We start from the raw sequence: 18,808 nt of genomic DNA on the forward strand, positions 1-18,808 counted from the left end.
GCTCCCAGGTAAAATAAAGAAAATGCAAAGAGGAAGGGACAGGAGGACAAGCAGGAGCTCTTTTCATAGCATGGTCAGGGAAACTTTCTCAGAGCCAGTGACATTTGAACAGACACAGGACAAAACTACAGGCATCAGTCATTCAGGGACAGGGGACAGAAATATTTTGGCCAGAGGAAGCAATCAGGACAAACTGTCACAACCGGAAACAAACTTGGTGTATCTAAGGAAAAAGGACACACACACACACACACACACACACACACACACACATGAGAGTTACAAAATGAAAGAAGAGAAAGAGGCAGGAAATAAGATTTGAGAGTTGGGGAGAGCAGGTTCATGTGGAGTCTCATAGGCTGGATCCTGGTCATGGAGACATGTGCTTTATTCCGAATAACATTAGCTTTTGAGCAAGAGTAAGATTCCCTCAGGTGGTAAGTAAAGGAGAATTGATTTTAAGGGGACCAGAGTGAGAGAAGGGCTGGGTTTGGTGGTGCACACCTGCTAACCCAGCATTTGGGAGCCTGAGGCAGGATTTCTCTGAGTTCAAGGACAACCTGGGCAATACAGTGAGTTCAAGAACAGCCTGGACTACATAGTAAGATCCTGTCTAAAAAAAAAAAAACAAAAAACAAAACACAAAGAGTGAGAAGAGTGAACACTCTAACACTCTAGAGAGATGTAATACTGGTTGTCACTGGAGTTGTAACAGTGGAGGGAGTGTAATCCTCAAAGGTGGAAGCAGCCAGACTTGCTGATGGATTATATGCTGGTGTGAGGGGCAGGGGAGTGCTTGGGATGATTTGAGGTTTGGCGTCTGAGTTATTGAATTAATGCTATTGCCATTTAAGACAGTAGGAAGAACTGAAAAAGCAGGTAGAATTCGAATGGAGACTAAGAGGTAAAGTTCTGTTCTAGGCCACTACACACCAAAGAAGAGATATTAGGTAGGAAGCTGGCTGTTCACATCTGGATTTAAGGAATAAAGCCAGGGCTGGGAATACAGATAACATCTAAAGCTTCAGGGCTGAGGGGAAGTGAATGTAGTTAAATAGCCAAAGACCTGTAGACACTGCAGTGTTGGGTGACCATGAAGAGGAGGGAGTGGCAGAGGAAATCGAGGAGAAGCCAGGGTGTAGGAGAGAAACCAGAAAAGGATGATCAGAAAGAAGGATAAACTTGAGGCACTTGTAGGAAAATGGTTGCACTTTGAAAGCGTAATGTTTAGTGAACTGAATGACACACAAACTTACATGTTGGAGAGTTTCTCTTATACAGAAAACTGTGTATCAGTAAAGTCCAAAACAAGACCTACAATGAAAAATGAGAGAGAAAAAGTTACTGTAATCCAGTATGGATTCAGTGTATCTGAAAGTGTACCTTGATTTAGTATAATTGTTTCATGTGTTTTATATGATTTTGATCTGTTAGTCTGCATGCATGATAATTAATTTTATAAAATCAATAAATGAATTTGACCTGGGGAAGAAAGTTTAAAAGGAGTAGAGGGGAAAGAGAAAAAAAGAATTAAGATATGTCATGTCCATGTGCCAGTTCCCCACTATAAATGTAATCATTACATACTCCAAGCACGCACTAATAGAGTCTTGTAAATGTGAGGTAATGTGAGGCTCCCAGAATGTGTTCTCTTCCTTTCATCCTTGCAGATTTCTCTTCTACTCTGCATTTTAGCTTTTGCCTTGGAAGGCTGACAACATACAGACTGCAGCGGTGGGCTTTCCTTCACCTCTCCCTTTGCCTTTGCTTTTTGCTCACTGCACCAGATAGCACTGCCAAGAAACAAGGGTGGTGGTGGTGGCGGTGGTGGTGGTGGCTTTTTTGGGCAGGGTAGGAATCCCCGCCCTCCCAGATCCTCCTTACAGGAACAGTACTCCTTGATGTGTCTTCTAAGCAAAGATCAGTCAGCATGCTCTACAAAGCATTCTCTGCTGCTGACTTCAGAGGACTACTTTCTCTGTTTGCCTATTTAACAGGGCTAATCAGGAAATCAACCTCAAAATTGTTATCTGCACACTGCCATAGCTCATAGCAGCTATAAGTAATTCCTTTATAAAAATAATTCCAGTTTAAGCATGTCATCTGCTTCCTCCAGGACCTCGACTAACAGAAAAGATGGGGTAGGGTGGTGGAGTTGGTCTCAGCGAGCTTCTAACCTGAGGGAAGAAACACACAGTGTAGACTAGAGCCTAATGTTAATTAGCTCTAATATATCTGTAAATGTCAAATGAATGAAACGAACATTAATCACCTTAGGGAATCCACGATAGGGAAAAAGATTCCAAATCACAAATTCAGTCTAAGTCCCTGTTTGATTTTGGAATACTTTCCCATTATTCCTCAATCAATTACAAAATCCTCTCCAAAATGTGAACTCAGTTACAAGAAGTCTTCCGACAAGAGGTGACATTCAATCAAGGACTTGAAGCACAGAGTACAGTGGTATCTCGGCTCTCAAATGCTTTTGTTTGCAAACAGTTTGGTTTAGCAAAATTTTGTTTTTGTTTGTGAACTCTGCGTCAGATGATGAAGATGACCGTGCCCATCTTTTCAGAATTGTTGAATGAATTAAGTTCATGAACAGAGGTACCATTGTCTATTTGAATAGGCAGAGTTGTGGAATGAAGCCATATGCTAACTTGGAATTGTTTCCTAAACATTTAAGTATATACCTTGTTTCTCCAAGCTTGTGCATTTTTGGAAGGCTTGTAATAGCACAGTACTATGAGAATGACATATTCCTTCTATGAGAGGATAAGGCAAGCCTGGTAGGAAGGTTAGCCATCTAAATGACTACTGGATAGGATGCTGTGGCTTTCTTTCTAGGGAAAAGGATGAAAGTTATCCCAGAGAGTAGGACGGGGACAAAGAGAAATTATACTTTCCTTTGACAAAAAACATTAAGTGTGTGCACAGTGATATCAACCTCACACTCAAGAGGAGAGCTTAAGTTGCAGACAGGAGACAAACCCTTTTGAGTCCAGACCTGTAATGGTTTTGGAAGTGGACTGTTGAATGCAATGAGTCCAAAAGAATTGAGGACACCAGTAGTGAGAAAAGAAAAGCCCTGGGGTACTTGGTAATACTGGGTACCATGAAGGAAGCCTTGAAGTGACACCCCAATACACACCAATGGTATATGTGGAGGGATGAGTCCATGTATGCTGTCATGGACCACATGTTAACTTCTACCTAGAAAACACTATAGGCTAAAATGAACCAATGTGTACAGTCTTTCAGATATTTTTTTGAGACAGGGTCTCACTGCATATTCCAAACTGGCCTTTGGAATATACTCTCTGCATACCACAGGCTGCTCTTAAACTTGTCATCCTCCTGCCTCAGCCTCCCAAACACCCAGAGTTGAATTATAGATGTGCGCCACTACAACTAGTTGGGTTCTCACATACAGTGCTAAGACTATAGGGAGTTCAATTCAGGGGTGAGAACAGACACTTATGTCAATGATGGATAGTTTTCTTAGAAATACACTTAAGTATAAGCCCAAGGAAATGAGCCCTGACCTTATTAACCACTGTGAGGCTGAAAAAGACCAGGATATTTGAGTGCTTTAGGGGAGCTAATTGTGTTAAATCCTTTAAAAGTTACTTAAAAACTTTTGGAAGAAGAGGAGGCTGACTGATAGTACTCAGCTTTTCCTTTTTTATCTGATGGAGTTCAGCTCTGGGCTTAAATGCATATTATGCATCCCAGTCCATCACTGTCCTGTTAAGCAGACTCACGCTTCTTGAAAGGTAAATGAGCACTGTGTGCTGTTATCGAAGCATGTCCCTCCTTATAGGATTCGGCCGCTTTCCAAAATAGAGACTTCTGGGAGCATGTTCTTAATGGAGGCAAACAGGATCTTTGAAATACCACTTTAATAAGTACCAAGCGATTATATACAAGTGGCATTAAAATAATCCCCACCTACATACATCATGAGTACCTTTTTCTCAGTTCTATTTTTATGATTCCTTCCTTCATCACTTTTGTCATCTTTTAAAATTTCATTTATGGTTACCCTTCCTGTGAGTGCTGTATACCATTCGTCAACCTGTCTGTTCTTGCATTAATACATATTAATACATTATTATGCTAGGCATAGTATGCATATTATACATTATCATGCATTGTATGTATTATAATACATTAATATATATGTTAACATAGCTTTATCATGCATCCTGGTATATAGAAAGTCATGTCTTCTCCTTTAGAGTTCTTTAAATATACACTGGATAGGGGGCTGGGGATTTAGCTCAGTGGCAAAAGTGCCTGCCTGGCAAGCGCAAGGTTGTGAGTTTGGTTCCCAGTACCGGAGAAAAACCAAAAAAACCAATAAATAAATAAATAAATAAATATACCCTGGATATTGTTGACACATTTTTATTTCCTTAGAAATCTGATAATCAGCTTCATGAAAAGTGCACTTGGAACTTTGCTTGGTGTTACAGTGTATCTTCAGGTCAACTTGGAGTAAATGGACATCTTCAAGATTGGTTTCTGTCATGAACCCAATCTTTCTTTTGATAATTTAGGCTGTTTTCAATGTATGTCACTGAAATTTTATAATTCTTCATACGTACATCTTTGTTAGTACTTACACATCGGTCAGTGTTTATACAACTTTGGTTAAGTTTATTCCTAAATTTCTATAGTTTTATTTCTATGTGACTATCTTTATTCAAACACTTACATTTTATATATTACTGATACGTAGGAATACAATAGACTATATATTATCTATTTTAAAATCCTTCAATTTTTCTATTATTTCTCATTAGAATTTATTTAATACAGTCTGTGATATATTTTATAACAAGCCTCCATTGATTCTTCATGGCTTTCTATGTGAATAATAATGTCATATGTAAGTAATAACAGCTTTATTTTCTCCTTTCCAAATCTTACGCCTTAATTTCTTATTTTATTACACTGGCTAGGATACTAGATAACATGATATCTATTTTACATCACACAAAATGACTTCTGATGCATTGAGGACTCAAATATCAAAAGTACAATTTAAAAATTTTGATAGCTAATAGAGATAATATTAAAATAGAAAACTTTTTCCTGAACAGGGTATCAAAACTAATAATCATAAAGGAAAATACAAATTTGTTCCTATTAGAATGGAAATCTTTGCTAATCAAAAGTAAAAAGAAAAATGTACAAAGCAAGTTTTAAAGGGGAAAGAGAAGATCTGTAACACACAGTTGGCAAAATATAGTCCATGTCTTCTTAGGCCATAAAGGATTTACAATGTTCAAATACAAAATTGTCCCTTGACATTTAACCCTGGAGCAGAGTGTAAGAATGAAAAGACAGTGCTTTGGGGAAGAGGGTTCAGAAAATGCACTGATACCTGCATAAACTCACTTTTCGTGCAAACTGGGGGCTGAGGCTTTATTTGGTCACTCTTCAGACCAGATTAAGCCAGCATGATCTGTCTCCTCGTCAGGGGCTCACATATTTGACTTTTAAGATAGTCTTGCATTTCATCTACTGTACAATCAAAGATTTCTGATATTTGATTATAGCTACTCAAATTATATGACCTTTGCTTTGAATTTTGTTGCTACAGAGCTCAGCTTCTCCCTGTGCCCCAGCCCTGGCCCAGGATTCTGGCCTTTCAGAAATGTATAATTTAGGAATGGGACAGTGCTGCCTTATGGATTTCTCAGTGGATTTCTCCTCAAGTCGATAACTATGTATTTTGTCAGTGACTGTGCTTTGCCACTGCCTTTCCCTCTCCGGATGGCAAAGCGCTAAGAGAAGAGCAAGGCGAGGGAATCACACAGTAGGGCTAGGGTGTGGAGGCAGAAAGGACATTAGAGCTTTTGCAAAGGAGAAAATTGGAGCAGAGCAAGATGAAAACGGTTGCCTAAAATCACTGCATTCATTAGCAGGTTAAACGAGGCATGTTTGGTGGGGCTGGTGGCAGAGCGAGAACCACGGTCCATTTCTCTTGGCTCTAGACAAGGCCAGTTTCTGTCTCACCTGCTGCTTTTCCCTGAGCAGCCAGTTTTCCGTAGTTCCCTTTATTGCTACCAGTTCCTAATGTGCACCCTGTGAGTCCCTGAGATTGGGTGCAGCCAGCCGTCGTGTTACTTTGCCATCTTGTGGTCAATGAAAAATATCTCCAGTCTCCATTCTTGCTGCAAAGAGACACAAGAATGGTTGTCACCAGGTGCCCCACACAGGGTTTCAGAGGAGCTCTATGAATCCCTGCAGTCACTCCTGGTGACAGGGGGAGGCAGCTGTGGCAGATGGGGGAAGGATTAGATATAAAGACAAAAACCCACATCTGTGGCACTGTGTAGACAGAATGCAAGAGTTCTGCAGTGCCCCAGTGAGTCTGCACACCCGCTGTGAGACTCCTATAGTAAACCGATGACCTAGGATATTTCATTTTATCAGAGTCTCTTGAACTTGTTTTCTTTGCAGTGCCTTCCTTCCAGTCGGGTTCTTTGCAGCCTGCCTTTTAATTAAACTCCTAATATATCTATTTAAGACCTCCCCAGACTGATTAATCAAGTGCCACCAGGAAGCTGAAATGCTATCATAAAACAGTTACTAATGTGTGAGAGGGGATTATTAAATTGCTGTTTTATTACCCAAATTGACAAAGATCAGTGATGAAGAGTGAGCATACTGGAGTCGCGTGGCAACACACTCATCTAATTAATGAAATGACAGTTTTATGCTGTGAAGTAGCAAAAGGACTTGACAAGACTCATGGCTTTATTCATTGACTCTAACAGCTGGAATGATGTTTCTTAACATTCTCACAAGGTTTGGCAGTAATGTATTACCCATGTCACACTTAAGGAAGGAAAGAGGGCAATTAGATTCCTTTTCTACTGTCTGTGAATCAAAATAGAAAGACTTTGCTGAGAGCCAGATACTCTCCTGGCCCCTACCTTTCCTAACCACCAACACCCACCCTTCCTTCATGCACAACACACACTGCATTCAGATACCTCTGTTGTGAATCTTCTTGTTCTTTGGTTCTTGTTCATTCTTGTTCATTCTTGAATGCAGATGGAAAAATCAACTGGTACTGGCATTAATTTTCCCAGGAAAAATGAAATAAAAGCCTTAGACATTGACACATAGTTCATTAATGATTTTAAATTTATAAAACAATGGGATCTAGAATAGAAAACAAGGGCTTACTCTGAATTAACAGACATGAATAATATCATTGAATACTTTCAGTGACAATATAGTATGACTGTATTTATTAGAAGAAAAGGCTGGAGACTTGTTCTACATTTTTTAGGTTAGTTTTTATTTTTCTTTAAAGTATCTGTTGCCTGGCTACTTGTGTTGACAGGCCAAGCATTTGGGCTTCTGTGTATTTTGATTCTCTGAAGATAGTAAAAAGGGATCAGACGGATTTGAGAACTGTGCCTCTCTTGAGGCTACAAGAGTTCTCCGGAGATCAGATGAAAAACAGTCTGTTCATTTCTGGGATTACGAAGCTCCAGAAAGACAGGATACATGCTACTCCAAAAGCAGTCTTGCTTCTACTATTTCAGTTGTTCTATTGTTTCATTATTTCTCCTAAAATGTCTTCTATAAAATTAAAAAGGAAGAACAAAGCTGCCTCACTTTCCTTATTTGATATTAGAAGGTCCAGCTTCAGGTCTAAATCAGATCTAAACCCAAGGTGATGTGCATGAAGCTTAGTTCTGAAAACCAGTGTTTTGGGAGGCGAATGATTATAAATGTAAATTTCCAATCCCTGTGGGGCTTCTTGGCTGAGACACGTTTCTCAGCTTGGCACCGCTCAGTGGTAATTATCTAGACTTGAACACAGTTTTTGTTTCAAGGGTAAAGATATCTGGCAGCATTTCTTTCAGGCTCTAAAAGGGCACATAAGTTTTTTCCCCAAGGTTGCCAAAACCGCTAACTTCCAGACGTAAGATGTTAATGCTCCTCTCTTCCTTGTATCCTGGTCCTCACCCATTCTGCAGGACAGGCGCAGCTTTTTCTGGAACACTCTCTTCACAGGAAGCTACTGAGCTGGCAAGCTGGCAAGATTCTCCTCAGTGCCGGCGCCTCGTCTCAGCCAGGCCATGCGGATGGCTTTCAGAGCGCCACCACCAAACGTGTTTCACTGGAAGGGATACAGACAGTTACTCAAGCAAATGATACCTACGTTTCTGTGCAACCCACTTGAAATGTCCATTTCTTTCCATCTTCATGGAGCAAGAGGAGCAATAAAAACAGTATTTTTAAGCATCCACTATGTACCAAGTGTTGTGCTAATGAGGGCAGGAAGATCCCAACCAGAGGACACAACTTTTGATCCTTAGAGGTCTAAAATCTGTTTAAGTTGTCACACACATCCAAAACCAGCATAGCATCATCCCAAGTCCCTACGTCAGCAATTGAAATCCAGTAAGTGTATGTGTTTGTGTGTGTGTGAGAGAGAGAGAGACAGACAGAGAAAAAGAGAAAGAGAGAGAGAGAGAGTGAAAAGAGAGGAAAAGGATAAACTGTGTTATACTCATTTATTCATTCAGCACACACTGGGCTAGAATTCCAGGATGTAAACAGAGCTCACAAATTTATTCTCCTCGTTCTCAAGGCTCACAAGGATTACTCAGATGATGGGAAGCTTGTGGGACAAATACACAATTCACTCTCCATTCAGGAAGTATTTATTGGGCCAGGCACTAGGCTGTATGATGGGGAGATGGTGATAAGAAGCAAGATACGGTCCCTCTCCTTGCCGGGTTTATTGTCTTGCATGCATTCATTGGAACAGTTCACAGTATTAAGTGAAAAACTGCAGCTGGGCTTTGTAGCAAAATCATCTTCTGTTCACATTGTAGCTTTTAATGTGCTACATTTGCTGCAGAACTTATTAACTTTCTCCTAACTTTCCTGTCCTCTTCTGGAAAATAAGCATGATATTATGCACCACACAGGAGCTGTGATTAGAAGTAATGTAAGCACAACACCTGTTACAGTGTCTGGGACAATAAATAGCAGTTATTTATAGACATAAGCAGATATTTACTTGATGGGAAACACTGCTAGGATGTAGGTGGCACATTCAAGACAGAGCAGGGGCTGGGTGACATGAGACAGGAGGAGTTAAAGAGAGGAGGAAAGACAGGTGCAAAGGCCCAGAGGTCTAGGATTGGGGGCAGCTTCAATAGGGCCGAAAAATAAGTGCTAAGTGTAGAAGAAATTATTGTTGAGGCAATATGTGGAACATAACCTAAAGGACCAAAAACAACCACAAAGGACCAACTCAGTCATTTTATGAGGTCTGAATGTTTATCCTAAATATAATGCAAAAACCACTGGACAAAAATTATAGGAGCATTTTTGAAGGAAAGGATGCTTATGCAAAACCTCAATCAAAGACCCAGACTGGTAGGGGCAGAGGCCCAGGATGAAGGGAGAAGGAGTGACATACAGTAGTTCATTTTGTGGTGGTGGTGAACCTGTGCCAGTCATGTGGTTTTAGTTTTCTTTTAAGACAAAAATGTTAATATGTGGCTTGCTTTTCTAAATTACACCCTCAGTACTCAGGTTTAATATCAATGGGGTTGGGGTTGCAGTTTGGCCACTTGGTCTCTGAAAGTTTCACCCTCATGGCTCTAGGGAGTAAAGGGAGCTCAGCACTAATAGGACTTAACTGGCTAAAAGAGAATTTGGTTGTAATTTCTCTTAGAGCAACCCAAGGAGGGCATTGCCACAACTAAATGTTATGTAAGGTTTTTAGAGCTACTACGAGCACAGCTAGGATCAATTCCAGTACATTTTCTCCTTTAAGTTGTTTATAATCATAGGGCTTCCATTCTTAAACGGCGATCTCTAAGTAGTATTTATGCTTTGTATTAGAAATAAAGATGACCACTTTGCTCTTTGTTATTCTAATTATGATGGCTCATTTTTGCCTGCAGAATCTTAGACATTCCGTTAACGATGAGCAAGCCTTTCCAGCAATTCTGCCTAGCTCTGTCTGTAGATATGATGGCAGGGCTTTCCAGTCTCAAAATTAATCACAGTGTAACACATCTGGTAGTCTCCTGGGAACATGCAGGGTGGCATGCTTGAGACCAGGACCTATAATTCAGTATTCCACCAGGGCATCTCTGTGTCCAGGCCCTAGCTGGAAAAGCTGTTCCTTAACTTCTTACTTCAAATTCCTTTTCTCTGTGATGGAAATAGTTTTCCTTATAATTTAATCCAATTTTGGATTAAATTATAGATCGGTTTTGAAAGAACATCAACTTTGGTTTATTTCAAAAATACAAGTATTTTATCATCTCTCTAAGAATCACATACACCTTAAAAATCCATTCCACTCTGCACATTACTTGTGCTATCTCTGATCATCCTCTACTTGTTTGGCCTGGTGTCTGACTTTCATGACAAGGTTACATCTCGAGCAATGTGAGATTGTGGCAGTGCATGCCCTGTAGTCCCAGCTGCTTGGAATGGATCCTGAGGCACAAGGCTCATTGAGCCCAAGACTTTGAGATCAGTCTAAGCAACATAAAGGGACTTTGTTGCATAAATGAATGAATGGGTGAATGTTGTGAGATCTAGATATGAATCAGTAGCATAAGATTGGGCAGAGTATCTGAAAAGCAAACTTCACATTATACAGGCTTCAGTGAATTCTGTTTTTCCTTCATGTCCATCTATGGCTACCTGGGCCTCCAGGACCTAGGCTTTGCCTCTCTTCTCTGCTCACTTGGCTTCCTGCTTGTGGCCCTCTTTCTGCAGCCATTCAGGGTCGAGCTCTGTCTGCTGTGCAGAGGCAGCGGTCACTCAGCACTGATTTCCATCTTCCAGAATATCATTCACCTCCTTTATCGATCGTTGCTCCTCTCTCATGGTCTTCGTCTATGTGAGTGTGTGATTCAGAGGAATCCAGGAAGGAAAAGAGATAAAGTAGAAGGGCAGAATGATATTATTTTGTAAGGCTTTATAAATATCTTGACTTTAAGTCATTAAAATAGTGTGTTGATTGTGCAGAAGACCTGAGCCCAAAGTTTAAACTTTAAAAGGGTGATAATGGGAAAAGGGCCAGAAATTTACTGCCTGGTATGAAAGATGTAATGAGAAATTCATCTTAGGATAGTTTCTTCATTCTGGGGCTGAGTCATTCTGAGTGGGTTTCTTTTTTTTTATTTTAAAAATAAAAGGAGGAAAACATTAACAGACAGACAACCTTTTACAAAATAGCAAAATAAAAGTACAGACAATGAGTGGGTTTCTTCATCCTGCAGTTTTTTAGCCTCATTGTGTTTTGGATAGTTCTAAACGTTTTAAAAGCAAACCAGATGCAAAGGAATTAACTCATACAATCACTCACTCACTCACAATTGAACTCTTCATTTCTTGATCGGCCCATTGACTTATATAACAAATATTTCCTGAACCTCTACTGCCAGACCTGCCCTGTGTACAGCGGGGAGGATGCTGTGATACAACTCAAGGAAAGGAGCTGATAAGATCGATGCCCTGCATTCTTCATATGTCTTTTGCTCTCTTTGGGGTTGAAGGGGGCCTATAACTATAGAGGTGTGGTTCTTCCTCAAGTCTGTATCCCGATCAGCACCTGACATGTATTAGCCAAAGTCTCAGGCCCTGTCCCAGACATGAATCGGAAGCGGTGTTAATCTGTTACACTTTTTGCGTGGTTCTGAACAACCACTGCTGCAAAAGAATACTTAAAAATAAAAAATATTAAACTGACCATTTTTATATATGAACTGGGAAATAAGACTGCAGAGTGTTCAAGGTCTGTCAGAAGGACAGAAGTTATGATGAAAATGATGGGATTTTCAGAGATTCATTTTTAAAATCCAGTTTTTCCTACTGAGACTATACAGTATTTTCCAAAAACAAGGATTTGTGTGCTATTATTTGTCTTAGTGAAGGTCATGGGAGTTTCTGGCGCATGTGCTTTTAAATGCATTTTCTGGTTGGACAGGAGTGTAAGATAGTTCTATTGTGATATGTACAAGCTTGCCTGCTGACCGCACCCGCAGATCAGCTGTGAATGTTGTCCCCGTCACCATTAGTTCTGCCAGCTCCACTGTTCTTGTTAGTTTTGCCAGTGTCTTAGCACAGGCAATGTGGCTTTCGACATCACGACGATGCTTACATTTGGAGTCTTCTTATACCTCTTCCCTTTCCTGGGCTAGGAGTGTCAGTTAATGAGAATGAGACATGGCAACATACTAGTGTTAAATTAATATTTTCAGGTTTACCTGACCCTTTCAATGACAGTTTAATATATATTAATTCATTTCCTCAGACCTCTCTTTCTCTTGATTTTGGTCATGTTATTCGCCAGGAAGTTTATTTGACTCTCCTTTGAGCAGATGCCTGGGGAACTTGTCTTCAGTCCTTCCTTTATGGCTGGACACACCTTTATGTTTCGATTATAGCTGTCATTCTTTTACACAGACCACTCCTTTGGGTTGCTTAATTACATGCAGCTAGGCTGCTGTGGCTACTGCTTTTTATTTCTTTATACAAAGGGAGGTGGTATGGAACAAGGAAAAGAAAACTGAATTTACTGTCAGAAGTGGAGCTGAAGCCTCCCCTTTCCAGGATATCTGTGAAAACTGGGGAAGAGCTACCATTTCTCGTTGCCCTTTTCGAAAAAGTTTGATATTATCTGACTTCTGAGGATGTTCTATTTCTAATGGTCCAGTGCTCTAGAATTGAGAACCTATACATGAACATTACTCTTAGGATTTCTGTCATGCATATCATAAGTGTGATATTGGGAATCAAAAGAGCAGGTGTGAGTGAGCTGAGAATACAAGGAGGACATTGGAAGTGGGAGACTGAAGGTCAGTTTTTTTTAATTCCTCAAGTTTCAGATTTTGTAGAAGTTAATTTCATGAAAAAATGGGCTGTACGGGATACCTACCTCTCACCATTAAGCTCACTGTTATTGTTGGTGAGTTGGGGTTACTATGTGGTTGCTTTTTGGTGAATTAAAACATGTCTTTCACCATTTAGATTTTCCAAATCAGTGTAATTCTTCTATTTCCATTCCATCATTCTTCTAACACAATAATTCCTCATCACATATGATTTTACGTGATGTAAACAGTATTCATGATTTGCATATAGTACTTGTTTTCTTTCACATGTTGTAGTAGAGGTTCTGTCAAGAAACCAAGCTTTGCTCATTTGGGGGGACCCTGTGTGTCATGTTTGCATCTATTTGTCTCCCTGAATCTTCATGCAGTTTTAGGTGGGCCTTTTTTGGAGGTTGCTGAATCCAGAGTGTATGATTGACTGGCGGTGCAAGGCTGGGACTAAGGGTGCTGAGATTAAGGGTGGATGATTGCTGGATTGGCCCACTGATTGGACTGGCACCAGCCTAATCCCAGCAGCCTGGATAGAGTGTAAAAGGGGCAGAAAGATGCTATTGAGGTTCAGTTGCTTTTACTGTCTTCTGCCACCATGGACTGTTGCCCTCTGCCATATGCCACCCTGCCTTGGAGCTAGCCAATTAGACTTAAACCGCTACAAATTGTGAGCTAAATAAGCCCTTTCCGTTTTAACTTTGGGTGTTGGGTTTTTGTCTCAGAAATGAGAAAAGTAACTAACAGACCATCTTTACCATAGTCCCTAACATATACTGAGTACTTCTTGAATAAATATGTATTTCCTTTTGTATATAAAAAGATTAGTCTCATTTGGTTAGGAATCTATACACTAGTGCCAATCTACGAACTTCTGGTCATAAGAGAAATAAAAATATTGAGAACGTATGCTAGAAACTGTTGCAGAAATCTGACATTTTGCAACATCAAAATATATGAGCAATAGATGGGTTCCACTGAACAATGCACAATACATTTTTATATTGACCTTGTATGCTGCAGAGTCAATAAATGGATTTACCATTTCTAGTTGCCTTTTTGTAGGTTTGTTGGGATTATATGGTACTCAATCGTGACTTCATACATTCCCAGATACTCAGAAGTTTTCTATCTTCTTTTTCATTCTGTGTGGTTTACTTTCTTTTTTAGTCTTAAGAACTCCAATATAATGTTGAATAAAAGTGATAAATAAATGATAAAAGTGATAAGAAGTGATATGATGGTACACAACTGTAATTCTACATACTTGAGAGGCCGAAACAGGAGGATCGCAAGTTCAAGTTCAAATTTGAAGAGAATCACACATTTGAGGCAAGTCTGGGCTACTTGACAAGACCCTATCATAAAAGAGTGAAGGCATTAGGGATATACCTCCGTGGTAGAGCACTTACCTATCATGTTCATACCCTGGGTTCACCCCTAGAACTACCAAAATGAAAATCATAAAGTTATGTTTGTCTTTTCCTTGATCTAGAGAAAAGACTTCCATTCACTGTTACTTATGATGTTCAACACTATATTTTGCCATAGGTATTCTTTAGCAGATGAAGGAAGTTCTCTTCCATTTAAAGTTTACTGAGAATCATTATTGTGAAGGCGTGTTAAGTTTTAGCAAACACTTTTTCATGAAATCATCATATGGTTGTTCTGATTGTAAACATAGTGAATCACATCACCTGATTTCTTAATATTAAACCAACTTTACATTCCTCTGATAAGCTACAAATGGGCATGATAAATAGATTACTACATTTGATTTGATATAAATGTCAGGGATTTGTGTATCTATATTTATAAGAGGTAGTAGTTTACAATTTATTTTATTGCAATATTTTTGTGTAGCTTTGGAACGAGGGTAATACTGGCCTCATAAAATACTTCAGGGAATATTCATCATCCTCTGGCCTGAAAGAGATTTTGTGTAACTGTTGCTATGTCTTCCTTTAATGTTAAATAAAATTCAACTGCTTGAATGATAACATGAAATAATTTGAATCTGGAAATTTTTTTTGTGGAACCTTTTAAACTATGATTTTAATTTTTAAAACTGAACATAGGATGACTCATTTCATTTCTTTGTTAGGGAGCTTTGGTAGTTTGTTTATGTTATGGAATTCTAACTCATCATCAGTGATGTCTACATTTTTCATTGTGCAATAACATCATAGTTCCTTTTTTATTGTTAATATTTATAGAATCTGTAACGGTGGCCTTTTTTATATTCCTGACTTTACTTATTTGTGGTATATTTTCTTAATCAGTCTGTTTAGGCTATTTCCAATTTTGTTAATCATTTCAAAGAAAACACATGCAGTTTGATTTATATTCTCCATGTTATACTCTCTATTGTTTTGATATTTTCTATTTATTGATTTCTGTTGTTTATTTTCTTTTCCTATATTACCTCCTTTGCTATAATTCCTTTATTTAAAGTAGTTGCACTTATTATAAAATACATCTTTATCTTTGCACATCTATTCACAAATAACTTGTTACTTCATGAATAATTGAAAACTTTGAGGACCAGGAATGTTTTAGTACACATGTTAAATATCGCACAAAATCATTAATTTTGTTTACACTTACAGTTACCTTTTAATGAGATTAAAATTTTACAGAACTTTCTTTATACTTATATTTCTGTTTACACCTTTGGATAGATTGAAATTCACCTCTGGTATTATTTTTCTTTTGATGGATAAATTTCTTCATTATTTTTATTTTATTTTATTTTATTTTTTATTTTAAAGAGAGTAGTAAATGGGAAACAAAGAAATAGAACAGTAGCAGCATTCCAGTATCACAAACATAAACAAATCAAAGCAAGAACATTCAAAGTGACACAGAGTCTCAAATGTGACATCATTTTCTTCTACCTTGTGTATTTTCTCACTGGATGTGTGGTAAAATTCTTTACTCTGTTCATTTGTACTTAATGCTTGCTTTTTTTTTCTGCCTCTGAATGATTTTAAGATTTATCTGTTTATCGCAGGTTTTTAGCAGTGTGGTTATTATATGTTGGCGTGATCTTTGTTTATTTTGTTTTTTTATTTACTGAGATTCTCATTTAATGGGTTCTTAATATTCATCAAAGTTGGAAACAAGAATGGTCAGTATTTTATGAACGTTTTCTCTCCTTCACCTCTCTCTCCTATTGAAATTCCAAATACATACTTCTTAAATCACTTGATATGATGCTACATGTATCTAATGTATTTTTTTGTTCTTTCAGTCTTTGTGTGTATGTTCTGTCCATTGCTGTCTTCAAATTCACTAACCTTTTCTTCTGCAGTGAACAACTTGCCATTATTTCCATAGTGTGTTTCTTTTCATTTTAGATGTTTCACTTGTCATCTATAGATGTTTCACTTGAATTAATTTCATGTATGTCATTTCTCTCCATATTGAATTATTTATATTTTTCTATCTCATTGGTCATATAGAACATATTTGTGTTGGTTGCTAACACACCTTTGTCTACTAGTTCCATTATCTACATTACTTGGAACTTGCTGGATTTAGATCATATTTTTTTGGTTGCTACTTGGTACACTGCTGATTTTACTTCGTTTTAGATGGTATTTTCTTGTTCCTTGACATGCCTGGTGATTTTCTTTAATGAACAAAAATTATATAGTATATACAAGGGGAGATCAAGAGATATAGTGGAAGTTTAAAATTTTCAGAATTTATTACAGTAAAAGACACATTGCTAAGAATGATAGGACAACTGTGTTCAAAGGGAGGGAATCTTTTGAGTATTTTGAGGGCAGATCAGTAGCAGTTTTTACTATAATAAAACTTTAACTTTGAAAATTTACCCTATCTTTTGAACACATCTTTTTGATAAAATGCTTATACCAATTTCTGTCAGATAAAATGATGGTGCATCTAAAATGACTGTAGAAGGGAAAGTTTTCAATCAGTTTAGAACACTGAGGCAGCCATGAAAACACTTGTGAAGGAGGACTTGCAGAACTGCTTCAGATAGCGGCAAGAATGACAGGATTGAAAAGATAATGAGGGTCTTGTGTTTATCAGTGCTACTAATATTCCTTGTTTCACCTTCATTTTTGAAAGCTCTTTTTTGCTAAATATGGAACTTAGGGGGAGATATTTGAGACATCTATGTCTATTTTAGTCTCCCCACCACTTGGCATGCACAGGGATTCTCAAACCCAATCCTGCAGGGTGGGTTATGATCTCTCATTGTGCTCCAAATCATATAAGGAAGTAGTGGTTAAATTTACCAAGGGTAGCACCTCTTTCAAGGTATTAAAAGATCTAGACTTTTCCTAATATGGAGTGCAGAAGGCAAGAGGCAACTTCCTGCTGAACTTGCCTTTCTCAGTTGTCTGCTTTCCAGAGCGGCCATTCAAATAGGCACTGATTCCTAGAAGCCTTGTTATGAAAGCTTAGTACTGAGACCTGTATGTCAGGAATGCTTGATGAAATCTCTATATTAGCTAATGGCCTCTGGATATGGAAAAGGTACAGTGATCTTCTCAGTTGTAACTGTCTTATATTACTTTAGACTAAATCAGAATCAAAGGATCCAGTCTTCTTTTAGAACAATGAATTATATTTGAGGGTCTATACAGAAGTATGCCCAGATAATCATTCCACCTTTTATGCTGCCTTGTGACCTATTTTTATGGGTCAGACTGTTAAAGAAATAGTTGATAAATTGCACTGCTTTTGGTGAACTATTTATGAAGTGCTGAATATATATTTTACTAAAGGTTACACAGGGACATCAACTTCCATCAGTTACTGTCAGGCTATAAAGTATACCTTGACTTGCTTGTATCTCATCCAGAATAACCTCTGATCAGATATGATGCAGTTTCTTTGGAAAATGTTTGTCCTTAATATGTAAGAAGCTGGGCAGTAGATGTTGCTTACTGCATTGTAAGAAAGCACCAGGCACTCTAGAATATATCCAAGTAGGTCGCAGAATGAGAGACCTGGGATGGCCCATTGCCAGAAACTCATCTAGAGGAGGAACCTATGGAACCCATGGAACTCATCCAGAGAACCACCATGGAGCTCTCAAATGAGGAAAGTAAGATGGGCAGCCTCCCTAGGATCAGACCAGAGTACAGTAGAAGGTGTGGTGGTGAGTGGAACCTTTCCCAAATCCTGAAGCAAAGTGTAAAGTGCCCAGAGCATGAGCTGGAACTTATAGTCCATTCCTGGCTCCACTTCCTGATTTAACTTTACTGGTCCTATAACTTTGGGTTGGTATTGGAAAAATTAAGAAGGAAACACTACTTCCTTCCTCTAGAGCTTTATACAAATGAGTCAAAATTTGTGTAAACACAATCCCATAAATTTAGATATATCTGTATGTGGGCAAGTCCTGCTACAGTGCTTTTTGTGGCAAGATAATGCAGCCAGAAGAAGTAGGAAGTTAATTTGCTGTTGGACAAAGTTGAAGTCTAGACATACATATTTTAAGGGCAAGATGGATGTGCTGTCATCAAGATGTAATCTCAGAACTGTACAAGATCTGTCAGAGCCCACATGGAATATTTTTGGTCTTAGGACCTGGGTTGTAATCTGCAAAGGATAAATAAAAATAAGTGAATAAATCTACAATGTGCAGATGAATATCAAGAGTGTACAACCAGCTTTGTTGTAGCTGTGTGTTGTGCTTGGGCTAAGGGACTATAGTTCCTTCCTTTTAGATTTCTATTGAAACATAATATGATGCAAAAAATGTAGCTTAATTAGTGAGGCAGAACAGTAAATATATGAAAACATTGAAAAGGTGTCATACTATCATGGCTTCCCAGCTTGTATCATATTAGTTAAGTGAGTGGTGAGAAAAGGTAATTTGCAGTAGCTGCTCTGAGAGGACACTGGTGGACATCACTGAGCAGCTCCAAATA

This window comes from Chinchilla lanigera, unplaced genomic scaffold, assembly GCF_000276665.1.
Source record: "Chinchilla lanigera isolate Chin_1 unplaced genomic scaffold, ChiLan1.0 scaffold00062, whole genome shotgun sequence".
NCBI lineage: Eukaryota > Metazoa > Chordata > Mammalia > Rodentia > Chinchillidae > Chinchilla > Chinchilla lanigera.